Genomic DNA, 13,049 nt, shown 5'->3' with positions numbered 1-13,049 from the left:
ACCACAATCTATTTCTGAACATTTTCCTTACATCAGAGAGAATAAGAATAACAAATAAAAGTGAAAAAAGAACATCCAAACCATCCCCCCCCATCCCACCCTATTTGTCATTTAGTTTTTATCCCCATTTTTCTACTCATCCATCCATACACTAGATAAAGGGAGTGTGATCCACAAGGTTTTCACAATCATGCTGTCACCCCTTGTATCTACATTATTATATAATCATCTTCAGGAGTCCAGACTGCTGGGTTGGAGTTTGGTAATTTCAGGTATTTACTTCTAGCTATTCCAATACATTAAAACCCAAGAGGTGTTATCTATATAGTGAATAAGAATGTCCACCAGAGTGACCTCTCGACTCCGTTTGAAATCTCTCAGCCACTGAAACTATTTCATCTCATTTTGCATCCCCCTTTTGGTCAAGAAGATACTCTCAGTCCCACGATGCCAGGTCCAGATTCATCCCCAGGAGTCATATCCTGAGTTGCCAGGGAGATTTACACCCCTGGGAGTCGGGTCCCAAGTAGTGGGGAGGGCAGTAAGTTCACCTGTCGAGGTGGCTCAGTTAGAAAGAGAGAGAGGGCCACATCTGAACAACAGAGGTACTCAGGGGAGACTCTTAGGCACAATTATATGCAAGTTTAGCCTGTCCTCAAAGTGCCTGATTTTTATCAACAGTGGCAACTCCAGAGTTTTATAAAGAAGAAGCTAAGGGACAATAGTCTAATATAAATGGGAGGCTAGATGGATTGTCTAGAAGCTTTCTTTATGTCAAAAAGAAAAAAAAATTGTATTTTCATTAGATTGCATATTTATATATTTGAGATGGTTTGAACATACACATGCTTAGCAAGCACCCAGTTTTTCAGCTATGTTATAACTTTATTTGGAGTTTGAGAGAAGGGACACAATCGAGAACTCTGATCCTTTTACTGCATGCAGAAAATCAAGACGGCACGTGCAGTCCTTGGAAGATAAAGGTAGGCCAGTAATTACGTGCCTCCATTTGTTAAATCAGAATAAGTGTCCATACCTTTATTCTACCATCTGCTTATGACACATTTTATTTTACTCATTAATTCAATATTCACTCAGTAAATGTTTGCTGAGTTGAACGATGTACTAAAAAAGGCTACACAGCTTCAAGGAAGTTGACCAGTCTAGGCTGATCTAAGAAACATTCCTAAGATGTTGAAGCAATACCTTGAACAGAGTATCATACTGATCTTTTCCATGTGGAACGTAAGTAGGCCAAGTTCACATCTGGTAACCCTTAAACTCTCTTCTCTATTCCCAAAACCTCTTCCAAGTGTCCTTCCTGTACTCTTGTGTATATTACTCACCTAACAGCCTTGCCAAACAGGACTTCTGGGTATTTCCTGCAAATGCTCCACAGTGTCCTGCCTTTGTGCCTACGTTCTACCATTTTTTTCAGTCTAGAATGATCTTTTCTTCTGTGGCAGCTATTTGTTTCTTTTGATGTTCTATTTATCTTCCAATGATCTCCGAATTGCAACATTCTCCTTGAAGCTGTTTTCTCTTTCTCCTCAATTAGATGTACTTGGCATATCATACCACTTCCTACTTTGTGTCTTTCTATTGACATATGTCATTTATTGCCTGTATTAGGGCATGTTTCTATTCTTGGTTTTTCCTCTTTATTAAACAATCTCTTTGAAGACAAAGGATAGATAATATTTCAACTCTGTATCCCTTGTAACTACTGATCCTCCACAAATATTTGTTGAACTGAACTGAATATTTGCCAAAGTAGTATTTCTCTGGGTAAGTGGAATGTATTATATTCATAGAGAATGATTGATGATAATCCCCAAGCAACTCCTACCATGGCATCACGTAAAACATCATGAGCATCATCCGGAAGCTTGTTGGAAATGTAGACTCTCAGCCTCACCCCAGACCCCTGAATCAGAATTTGCATTCCGAAACAGCCTTTGATGATTTCTATGCACCTTAAAAGTTTGAGAAACACTGTGTAAAGTCATATATTTTAGAATAAAAAAGCCTAAGTGTGAGTCTAGGCCTCATCATTTACTAGCTAAGCCTCCTAGGCAAGTTACGAAGTCTCAGTAGTTTCAGTCCTAGGTGACTGACGGAAAATAAAGAATCAGGAGACACGATAATCAGGAAAGGGAGATTCTTTTAAACAAAGATACAACTACAACAAGGCAAAAGCAAAGAATCATTCTACGTCACATTCTATATTAGAACTAACATTCAGAATTACTATGTCTTTTAGGTAAGTTGTGAAAGTGACTGATATCAGGATGTCTAGTCAAAAGTATAGGTAAAAGTCATGGATGTCTATAAGAAGACTTATAGGGACTTATAAGGGAAGATATTTTTCATGGAAAAAGGTTAAATTGAGAGGAAACAGAGATTGCCAAATGGAATGAAATTAAAAGTCCATTGCAATAGTAAAGTGATAGATTATATTGGCCTAAATATAGGAATTATTAGTAGGATTGGCATGAAGAAACAGGTTTGGCTGTTGATCGCTGCCCTTTTCACCCGGCCTAGCTTTCTCCAGGACCACGGACTGACAGCCCGCACCACGGCTCTGGAATGGGCAGACACACAATGCTCTGAAGTCTCAGGAAGCTGGCCCATTTAAATGTTCCCGGTCCACGAGAAAGGCATATAGGAAGCCATGGCTCTCTCTTTCCAAAAAGAGCTGGAGAAATACAAGAACTTTGATGAAGAGGAGCGTCTTGGCAACCTTTCAGAAGAAAAACTGAAACACTGGAAAATATTCTTGATGACCTAGATCCCGAGCATGCACTGCTGCCCGCTGGATCCCGACAGAAAAACCAGACACAGAAAGCAACCACAGGCAGGTTTGACCACGAGCACCAACTCATGTACCTGGAGAAGGAGGCTTTGGAACAAAAGAACAGAGAAGACTTTGTGCCCTTTATTGGAGAAAAGAAGGGAAGAGTTTTTATCCCCAAAGAAAAGCCCACAGAAACTCGGAAAGAAGAAAAAGTGACCCTCAACCCAGAACTGGAAGAAGCTTTGGCTAGTGCCTCTGACACTGAACTCTGCAACCTTGCAGCTGTTCTTGGAGTACACAACTTGCTCAACAATCCAAGATTTAATGAAGAAACAATCAGCATTAACAGTAGCAAAGGGCCTGTAAGAAATGTGGTCAGAGAGGAAAAGAGGAAAAGGTCAAGCCAGTGTTTGAGGGAACACCTAATCCTACATATGTGGAAGTAAGTCTGCAGCCGACGAAAGCCAATGATCCCAGCCTGCAAGAAGTCAACCTCAACAACATCAAGAACATTCCAATTCCAACCCTGAAGGAATTTGCAGAGGCTCTGGAGACCAGCACTCATGTAAGGAAGCTCAGCCTGGCCACAGCCCACAGCCGTGACCTTGTGGCAATTGCTTTTACAGATATGTTGATAATAAACAAGACCTCAAAAAGTCTAAACATAGAATCCAATTTTATCACTGGAACTGGGGTCCTGGCCTTGTGCTGGCACTGAAAGAAAATGACACCCTGACAGAGGAGAAGATCCAACCAGAGACAACATTTGGGAACTGCTATAGAAATGGAAATTACCCAGATACTGGGGGAGAATTCAGGGTTCCTCAAGTTTGGATACCGTTCACCAAACAAGGGCCAAGAACAAGGGTGGCAGCTGCCATCACAAAGAATAATGATCTGGTTCATAAGAAGTGAGTTGAAGGAGACCAAAGGTAAACTTACATAAGAGAAGTTTCACCAAGGCAGATTTTGTATGGTCATTTATAAACAAAAACTCTTCTCTTTGCCAGTTGGGACCATTTTATCAAATATTGCTCATTTCTGTTAACCATACAACTAAAAATTTAATTGTTTTTCTTTTTTTAGCACTATTCATTTATCTTGGATTTTTAATATATACAATTGTTTTATTTGCTCATGGGCACCTGTGGCAACTGGCACAAGTGCCCTCATGCAGATCTTAGTGAGTGACAACAATCAAAAATTATTTTAACCACTTTCATATCAGGTTGTCTTGCTTTGTTACATGAAATTTTTTTAAATCACTGAAAGGAATTTAGTATATAAAATGTGTTTTTAACTGTGATTACGATAGACCCTATCTCTGTTTACATGCATAGATTTGAGTTAGGCTGAATGCATCAGAGTATTCTGTGGACCAGATAAGAAGTTAGTATTGCCAATCTTTCTCTGGGTGAGAAAATGTAACCAACTTAGCACAAGTTCTCCCTGTTACAGAAAAATCTTTAAGTGTACATACTCCATTGATTGAAGATAAGTGATGTCATCTCTGTAAAAGCAAGACAGCATTATAATACTTTACCAGCATTAACAAATAAGTATATAATATTTATTGATCCATGAGTATAACTTCAGCCCAGACTTACAATTGCAAAATGAATTAACATGTCCACCTTTACTGACTATTCAACATAAATTGGATCTTTATGTGACTCTAATAGATAACTATTTACAAAGCAGTTCGACAATTTTTCAGACATGATAGGAAATTTTTAAATTTTAGCAAGCAGAAAGCTGTGAAACAGTACATTCTTAAATAAAACCATAATAATTGCACCTTAAAAAAAAACTAAAAAAAAAAAAACAGGTTTGAAATATGTTGAAGAAGGAAAATCAATGGAATGAGGAAATTGGTTAGATGTAAGTGAAAGGGGGAATTTGAAAATTACTGAGTTACAGGGTCTTGGAGACCATTAACTAAAAGAACAATTACAAAAGGAAAAACAGGAAGAGAGAAAGAAAAAAAAGAAAGAGAAAGAGACCATGCCTCATGATCCCAAATGGCACCAGTTGACAAATTCGAAATGAAAGATACTCCTATTTTAGGATGCATGCCTTCACACACTAGGAACACAGTCTGAAAAGTAAGCAGGGCATCGATTTTAGCCCCTACCTCCCAAGGCCTGATGCTCTTTTGCACAACCTTTGGCCAAGATCTTGGAAAAAGATGCTGAGGGTTACTTCATGATTCTAGTGGATATCAAGTTAGAGACGAACAGCAGAAGGAGACAACAGGGTTAAGCATTTGAAAGTCATGTGCATGAAACACTAGTAAGAAAGAAAATATAGGTAATATTTCTTCCACATCTCCCTAAAATAGCTATCATTAACTACTCAAACCTGGGCATGCAGAATTGTCAAAAGCATCTCAAATTCCATATCCTTCCTACCAGTTATTGTTAAATTCACTAAAACAAAATGAAATTGAAGCTTGTGGCATGAAAACCTCCTCTTTGTGCTTCTACTTATCTATTTTGGTGGAAGGGGTGTGGTTGATGAAAATTAGCAAAGGACATGCATTCAGAGTATGTTGGAACCCAAGAAAATGAATATATGAGTGAATTTCTTGCAAGAAAAGCATTTATATGGGGGGAGAGCCTTATTTTAGATACTTAATGTATATAACACTGTGAAGAATCAAAACTAATAAAAAGAATAGCATATTATAACTTTATCACCTAATTTCCTTAGCATATTCATAATTCTTTGTATTTTATAATGTAATTTGGTTGGCATTCCATTAAAGATTTTGAAAATCTAAGACCATAAAGATTTCAGATAGAAGGGTAAAGGAAAATATAACTACGACTTTATTATTCTCGGTAGTTCATTTTTCCTATTAGAACCTATATTTTCTGGGAGTCATTATAAAATTAATTTCTTTATCCATTTAAATTTGATAGGGATCCACAGATTGGGTTAATTGGAGAGAAAAACACCAATTTTCAAAAACCTTATTGTCAAATATATATAATTTCACATCTGTTCCTGACTCTATACTATGGAAGGAATTTAAATACAGCTTAGGGAAAATGTATTTTAGGAGCTGCAATACTGTAACTTTCTCCTATAGTTTATCATTGTAAAAATCATTTCTATAATTGTGCAGTCTTACTGGCATTACTTGTTAATTAGGTTTAATTATACTTTCAGCCAATTACTCAAAATCTGACCTTTTCTAACAAAAGTCAGGAAAGAAAAATGTAGGTGAAGCACAGGAACTAGACTATATGCAATAAACAAATTGGTGATAGTAATTTTTTATTTTTTGCTTACCTAATCAACACTTGGGCAACCTATTACTAGTTACATTTTCTTTTATCCATTTTTATGAATTCTATTACCCTTACTACAAACTTCCCTAACAAACTCGAATACAAAAATGTTATTTAACCTTTACAGAATAAGTAGCTAAAATGGACTTTTGATTATCTGGAATGAATTAAGTTGATAGCTATCATGTGATCAAGTCTTCATTTATCATTTATTTGAAAGAACATGTTATATCCTATAAACTAAAATTTTAGTTATGTTATCTATAGGGAAATAGAGCTTTCATTTAGATTTTGATCTGCTAATGTCTTACTTTTTCAGAACACAGTTCACCAGCTACATTAATTCTTAAGTACATAAATTTAGGACAAGCCACTTAATAGAACAAGGGAATTTGATATTGCCTATGCCTGTGACAGATGATCCAGTCACTAATACATTTTGCATTTGGGAAACAGATAAACAATAGGGACAGGAAATATTTCCATGGACCAATAAACTTTGTTATGGGTGAACCACCCACAGTCTAAAGCTACTTGAACCTGAAATTCATCCTTACTAAGACCTGAGAACAATTAAAAATTCTATGAATTTGTAAATTGCTGTGTAGATTAAAAAATATACCTTCTGTTAAAAGGTAGATTAGGGAAATCTGAAATACATGTAATACTTGTAAAAAACAATTATTTTTATTGATAACTAGCAAGTATGAATTAAATGACTGATAATCTTTTCTTATATATCCTTCCAAGGTTTTATATGATTTTTGATATAGCTATGATTACATAATAGCTTTATTTATAATAGTTTTATTTCATGGTTTTACACCAAAAGTTCTATCCAGAAGTTTTCAGTATTATTTTTTAAATCCTTCATCAGAAATATCTTAATGGTTACCTAATAGTCCATGCTCTATATGTTTGTTTCTCTTAACCAATGATGTATTAATATAATCATAAGTGATTCTGATGTATTTAAAAGGGATGTTTACATCTTCAGAGTCCACAAATTCTGCTCCACTATAAAATCTCCTGATCAAGTGCCCTTGATTCTATGTAAGAGACTTAAAGTGAAGATTCTCAAGGTCTTATGACACACAGTTGAAAATTTAAAACTGCTTCCAGTGCTATGAAGAACATGTGTATGTATAAAAGTTTGCTTTTTAGATAATTTTAATATTTGTTATAGCACCTTTATTGATTTATTCCCATTATTGGCATACAGAATCAATTGCATTATGTACCATATTAATTTTTCTCAGAATGGAAAGAATATGGAAAAGATTGGTAAAAATCTTTGTCTAAACACTGAATTCTCCTTGATTTTCCCCAGGCCTTCAGAACATAGAGTTGTTTCTTCTCTGTCATATTCAAGTCCTTTGAGGATAGGGACCATATCTTAGAATTCTGGGATAACACAGTTTCTAACAGAGTGTTCTCTATATTAGGATCTTAGTTGTTAATGGTTGAAGAATATTAAAAGAATGACAATTAAAACAAGGGAAAGGAGTGGCAAACTTTAAAATATGAGAAATCAGGTAAGGATTAGTTTGGGGTAGATGTTTAGTTGCATAAAAGCCCCCTAAAGAGCTCTCTATCCCCTCCATAAAGTGTATTTATTGATGCATGCAGCACATAGACCAGAAATTGTAAACACCTCTTTAGTACACCCTCACATGTCTCTTCGTGGTTGACTTGTGTTTTATAAGGCACTTATGTCTGTACTCAATATGTTTATTTCAACTGATCTTGTTACTGAACTTATGTAATTTAAATAAGTATTTTATAACTTAGGGGGATTTGAGTACAGAAAGAAAGACTACTCTTGTTTCCATGAAAGTTGAATACTTTCAAAAGTCTAGATGATGGTCAAAGGCTGGGAAAAATGTAGATTTAGATATATTCAAAATAAACGTAAGGCAAGATAAAAAAAATTTAATACAGAAGAACACAGAGTTAAGATAAATTCAAAAAAAAATTTTTAATTTCATACTTTAGTTCAAAGAAAAAGAAGCCAGAAATTATAGATAATCCAAAAGGATTGAGACTGACTCAAGAAAGATGCTGGGGACCTCCAATTCTATATCCATTCTATAAACAAAAATGGCTTTTCCCCACATGCATGTTTTAAGATAAAATAAAAGAACATATTTAAGGTATGAATGTATTTTTTATAATTTTGTATTTTAACTGCTTTTTATAAATTAATTCAGAAATGGGCTTAAATTTTATATTTAAAGTAGCCCTAAATTTTGTCTCAGCTCTGACATGAATTAGCAAAGGAAATTTGGATCACACAGTTCTCCTCACTATGCCCTCATCATAATATAAAAGAATTGTAAATCACCTCTATGGTACCTCCAACTCTCAGGAGATGGAGGAAACTTTGATTACTGAGGCAGTTTGTTCCAACATATCTTGAGAGAAAAAACATTTTTTTAAGTAAAATTAAGTTTAAATTAGCCAAACCACATATTAAGATCTTTGGAGAAATGAGGAATCATGTAGATTTAGTTAAGAATGAAATATCCCTCAGTATCCATACCTTCTTCTATTATTTTAATAGTTGAATAGCATCCATCCCACAAAGTATTAGCAGGGAGAATTCCTGCCCAGATAGAGACTACCAGGCTCCCTTGCAACTAGTTATGGCTCAATTCTTATAAAAAGGGTTCTTAATGGAGGTGATACAAGGAACTTATAAGACCCATCCATCCTTCAAACTTGGGACTGGGAGTCTGGTCAACCAAGATGGCAATGTAAGGTTCCCCAGGGTGACATTCCACCACAAAATCTTTGAACAACCAGCAAAACTGACAGTCATCTTCCTCAAAACTCTGGGAGACAAAAGGTTATAGTAATTAGGTGAGTGCCAAATCAAGACAACACAGCTTTATAAATGGTAGGAGATGCTCACAGCTCCCTTGCTGGGCCCTCCTCCCCTTCCCAGGCACATTGCGAAGCCAGCCTGTGCTCCCATCTAGGTCCCTGGCCCTGTTCTGGATGGCAGAATAATTCCTATGAACATACTGGGGTGCATGTGTGTAGGTACCAATCTATTAAGTGGCAGCCTAAAAGACTGAACCTAGAAACTCATCTCAGGCTCATCCTCCCAGATCTTGCACAGCAGGCAGAAGCCGTGTGTAGACAGCAAAGGTAGTATAAGAAAAAATTAAGTCAAAGTTGCCTAGGGCAAAAGATTGCCAGCTTTAACACATATAATAAGGCACCCAGGAGGGATGAAAATCTATTTCAGAGGGCATAGAGGGCAGATTTGAATTCCTGCAAACAGGGGAATTCTTGTGGCCCACAAGCATGAGCACAGGACAAGAAACAGGCTCATAAAAAATGGAGAGTACACTGCACCACACTTTTGCCTCAGGTCAATCTTATAGGAGGGATAAACCCTGAAACAGAGCACCAGCTAGTGCAGAAACAATTTGCAAGTACTGTGAAAGGTGTATTTTTTGCATTGGTTTGTTGGTTTTTTAGCTCCTGGCACTCAAGGAAATCTCTGTTCTATCCCAAGATGGTTTCAAACTTAAGGAAGAGACAATTCAGGGACTAAATCCCAGACTTACCACATTAGAATATTAAAATGGGCAGTGTGCAGCAAAAGATCACAAGACAAATAAACAGGAAATGATGGCACTTCAATAAGAACAAGATAAAAATTAAGAGACCATCTACGAGAGGAACCAGACTTTGGACATACCAGGCAAAGACTTTAAAAAATTGATCCTCAATATTTACAAAGTCATAAAGGAAAACACAGAGAAAGAACTAAAGGATATCAGAAAAAAAAAAATGTGTGATCAATATAAATAAATATATTTATTTATTATAAATAAAGAGATAGATATGTTTAAAAGGAACCAAACAGAAATACTAGAGTTGAAGACCACAAAAACTGAAATGAAAAATTGCAAGAGGGTGTTCCAGTTTGCTAAAGCTTCTGTTATGCAAAATACCGGAAATGGATTGGCTTTTATAAAGGGGATTCATTAGGTTACAAATTTACAGTTCTAAGGTCATAAATGTGTCCAAATTAAGGCATCAAGAAGAGGATAACTTCACTAAAGAAAGGCCAATGGCATCTGGAGCACCTCTGTTAGCTGGGAAGAAACATGGCTGGCATCCGCTCGTTCTTTGCTCCCAGGTTCTGGTTTCAAAATGACTTTTTCCAAAACGTCTCTGGGCTTCTGTCTCTCTTAACTTCTCTATCTCAGCTCCTGTTCATCCTTTCTTCTTCTCCCAGGGTGTTTCTCTCTAAGCATCTGGGGGACCTCTCCTAGCTTCTCTGGGGCAAACTCTGGGCTTCATCCCTTAGCTTAACATCTCCAAATGCCTTTCTGTCTGCTTCTCCAAGCATCTGGATCTGTGTGGGCTCTCAGCCCTCTTAAGGAATCCAGTGATCTATTAAGACCCACCCTGAATGGGTGGGGTCACACCTCTATGGAAATAATCTAATCAAAAGGTCTCACCCACAGTTGGATGGGTCACATTTCCATGGAAACAACCTAGTCAAAAGGCCCCATCCACAGTAAGTCTGCCCCCACAAGATTGCATTAAAGCACATAGTCTTTCCTGGGGTACATAACCACTTCAAACTGGCACAGAGGGTTCCAACAGCAGATTGGAACTGGAAGAAGAAACAACCAGTGCAATCAAAGACAAGATAATGGAAATGATTTCTGGCTGAGAAAAAGAAAGAAAAAAAGAATAACAAAGAATGAACAGAGCCCAAGTGACCTATTGGATACCATCAAGCATAGTAGTACATGCAATATCAGAGTCCCAGAAGGAGAAGAAAAAGAGAAAGGATCAAAAGAAGTATTCAAAGAAATAATGATAGAAAACTTTCCAAATTTTACAAAAGACATGAATATACACATTTAAGAAGACCAATGAAGCCAAAGAGGATAAAATTGAAGAGAACAAGGCCCAGACACATAGTAATCAAACTGTCCACTACCGAGGGCAAGGAGAAAGTTCTGAAAGCTGCAAGAGTCCCAGTAAGATTAAGTGCCAATTTTGCATCAGAAACCATGGAGGTAAGAAGGCAGTGGGAGGCAATGCTTAAAGTGCTGAAAGAAAATACTTAAAAGGTAAGAATGTTATGTACAGTGAGATGGTCATTCAAAAATGAGGGAGAGATAAATACATTTCCAGATAAATAAAAACTCATGGAGTTTGTCATCACTAGATCTGCCCTACAAGCAATGCTAAAGGGAGATCTTCAAGCTGAAACTAAGAGACACTAGACAGTGAATCAAATCAGCATAAAAATAGAAAGATGCAGATAACTGAAATCAGAAATGAAGGTGTGCATCACGACTATCCCCACAGAAATAAAAAGAACTAAAAGAGGATACTATTGACAACTGTATGCCAACAAATTAGGTAACTTAGATGAAATGGGAAATTTCCTAGACAAACACAAACTATATACACTGACTCAAGAAGAAATAGAAGATAACAACAAATAAATACCTAGTAAGAAATTGAATCAGCAATCAAAAACTTCCCAACAAAGAAAAGCCCAGGAACAGGCTTCACAGGGGAATTTTACCAAACATTAGAAGAATTAACATCAATCCTGTTCAAACACTTCCAAAAAATTGAAGAGGAGGGAACACACCCTAAATCATTCTTTGAGGCCAACATTAACATCATACCAAGGCCAAATAAAGATAACACAAAATAGAAAATTACAGATCAATATCTGTTATGAATATAGATTCCAAAATCCTTAAAAGAATACTAGTAAACCAAATCCAATGGCACATTAATAGAATTATACACTATGATCAAGTGGGATTTATTGCAGGCATGTAAGGGTGGTTCAACACAAGAAAATCAATTAATGTCATATACCACATTAATAGAACAAAGGAAATAAGACAAATCATCTAAATTTATTTTTTTTAAAATGACAAAACCCAGCATCTCTTCTTGATAAAAACAGCTAGAAAACTAGGAAGAGAAGGAAACATGATAAGGCTGTAAGTGAAAAATCACAGCTAATGTACTCAATGGTGAAAGACTGAAAGCTTTCCCTGTAAGATCAGGAACAAGCTGAGGATGTTCAGTGCCACCACCATTATTCAACACTGTACTGGAAACTGTAGCCGGGAAAATTAGGCAAGATAAAAAATAAAAGTTATCCAAATTGGAAAGGAAGAAATATCTTAGTATATGTAGATGATAGGATCCAATATATATAAAATCATGAAAATTCCACAACAAAACTACTAGAGATAATATATGAATTCAGCAAAGTGGTGTGATACAATATTAACATGTAAAAATCAGTAGTGATTCTATACACTAGTCACAATCTGAAGAGGAAATCAAGGAAAAATTCCATTTACAATATCAACTAAAAAATTAGATACCTAAGAGTCAAAAATATAAAAGTTTATGCATAAAACTAAAAAACATCACTAAAAGAAATTAAAGAAGCTGTAAATAAATGGAAGGATATTACATGTTGATGGATTGAGAGAATAAATATTAAGATGTTGATTCTATCCAACCCAATTTACAGATTCAATGCAATCCCAATAAAAATCCCTACAGTCTTCTTTACAGAAGTGGAAAAGCCAATCATCAAATTTATGTGAAAGACCCAGGAGCCCATCATATCTAAAACTGTCTTGAAAACGAAGAACAAGGCTGAAGGACTCATACTTCCAAGTTTTAAAACATATTACAAAGCTACGGTATTCAAAATGGCATGGTACTGACAAAAAGACAGATATAGAGACCAATGGAATTGAATATAGAGATTTCAGAAATAGACTCTCATATTTGTGGTTTATTTATTTTTGACAGGTGGGTCAATTCCACTTAATGGGGAAAGAATAGTCCATTCAACAAATGGTCCTGGGAAAGCTAGACACCTACATGCAAAACAACAAAGGTGGAACTCTACATCACACCATATACCAGAATTA

General features: G+C 36.0%; 1 pseudogene; it reads left to right on the top strand.

The window, feature by feature from the left end:
• Positions 1 to 2,674: 2,674 nt before the first annotated feature.
• LOC119527524 lies at positions 2,675 to 3,733 on the top strand (annotated as a pseudogene).
• Positions 3,734 to 13,049: the final 9,316 nt, after the last annotated feature.

Source organism: Choloepus didactylus, chromosome 1, assembly GCF_015220235.1.
Source record: "Choloepus didactylus isolate mChoDid1 chromosome 1, mChoDid1.pri, whole genome shotgun sequence".
Classification (NCBI taxonomy): domain Eukaryota; kingdom Metazoa; phylum Chordata; class Mammalia; order Pilosa; family Megalonychidae; genus Choloepus; species Choloepus didactylus.
Note: the sequence above shows the minus strand (reverse complement) of the source record. Positions and strands in the feature narration are given on the sequence as shown.